Genomic DNA, 1,300 nt, shown 5'->3' on the forward strand with positions numbered 1-1,300 from the left:
GACGTCAGACTCTGGAGTTTTGCAAGACGCGTAGCGCCACCTGTCGGTGCGAAGAGGTAATAATTGAGTAGTGCAAAGTCCGACTCCCTTGCTAAGTTGCCTAAGCAGCTAGCGAGTGCGAAACAACGATTTAACTTAATTTTGGTTCATATTGCGAATGTTTTGCGCATTTAACAGCCAGAATGAGAGCTATGAATTTCTCCGCTAGTCGGACGTGCCGCCGAACTGCCGTAAAGTTCTTGTTGGCTCACTCCTTCTATGGCGATGGCGAGCACGACGGCAACCGCGACAGCTCCGCGCGCTACGAAGAAACGCCGCAATCGACGTTACTGTTGCGTTGTAAATTGCCATGAACGTGAAGGACTGAATAACAACGTTCAGTTTTACCGATTTCCATCGCGGTCGTATGAAGGAGAAAGGAGAGAGCGCTGGATACGGGCCGTTCGCGTGTTGGGTAAGCGAATTACTCGCATTCTCCACAACACAGCCGCTCACATGAGAAAGTGTGATAATGTTGTTCTGCTGTAATTGTGTTGCGTAGCCCTGACGGGGGACTATGGCAACCAAGCGAAAACTGAGGAATCTGCAGCCGCCTCTTCGTTGGCAACAGAATAAACAAAGTTGTGAACCATCCTGCGTATGTGCCATCGATGTTTCTACCTGTTTACACACGTCCGCCTCCACTTTACTCAGCAAGTGGAACGGAGAGATGTGGCAGGTCAGTTTAACGAAACATTTTGGTTCCTTTATGAATTCAAAATCATGTTCTAGGGCATTGTGGTATCGCGAGCTTATTTCTAGTTTCGGTTTTTCGATACAACGAGCACGTTTCTCAATGCACTGAGCCCTCTTGACAGCGTTTTTCTTTTTTTTTTTGTAATCTGAGCATTAAAGTTGCTGTGGGAGCACTGGATGAGTAATTGCGAAGTAACGCACGTGTTTAGAAAAAAAAATGTCGCGTTTATTTACATTAATTTGTGCGCGTGTGTTGTTTTAAGCGTCTGCTGGTTTGTTTTGCCTTCGGTTGTAACCCGCGAAAGCGGACACGCACGTATCTCCATTTGCAGTAAATACAAACGGAAGACAGCCGTGAAGAAAACATTCGAAGATGCGCGATAACACGCTCGAACGCCCAGGAAGCGAGAGCTGAAGCGAGAACGCAACTGAAAAGGCGAAGGTTCGCCCCTGATAAAGCGAGCTTTGTACCACTGACCGTAAGCTACAAAGCTAACTGACTTAATCATATATGTACTTCATCGCTTTCACATTATGTACGTACCCAAATTTAACACATTTAGGC

The 1,300-nt window shown here is 46.5% G+C and overlaps 1 long non-coding RNA gene across 1 annotated transcript; it reads left to right on the forward strand.

Moving 5' to 3' along the window:
* On the forward strand, positions 1 to 633 carry LOC125940109 (uncharacterized). Its single transcript, XR_007463350.1, has 2 exons — positions 1 to 454; positions 542 to 633. It is a non-coding gene; the product is annotated as an uncharacterized LOC125940109 (long non-coding RNA).
* The last annotated feature ends 667 nt before the right edge of the window (positions 634 to 1,300 follow it).

The sequence above is a fragment of the Dermacentor silvarum genome, chromosome 9, assembly GCF_013339745.2.
Source record: "Dermacentor silvarum isolate Dsil-2018 chromosome 9, BIME_Dsil_1.4, whole genome shotgun sequence".
Lineage (NCBI taxonomy): Eukaryota > Metazoa > Arthropoda > Arachnida > Ixodida > Ixodidae > Dermacentor > Dermacentor silvarum.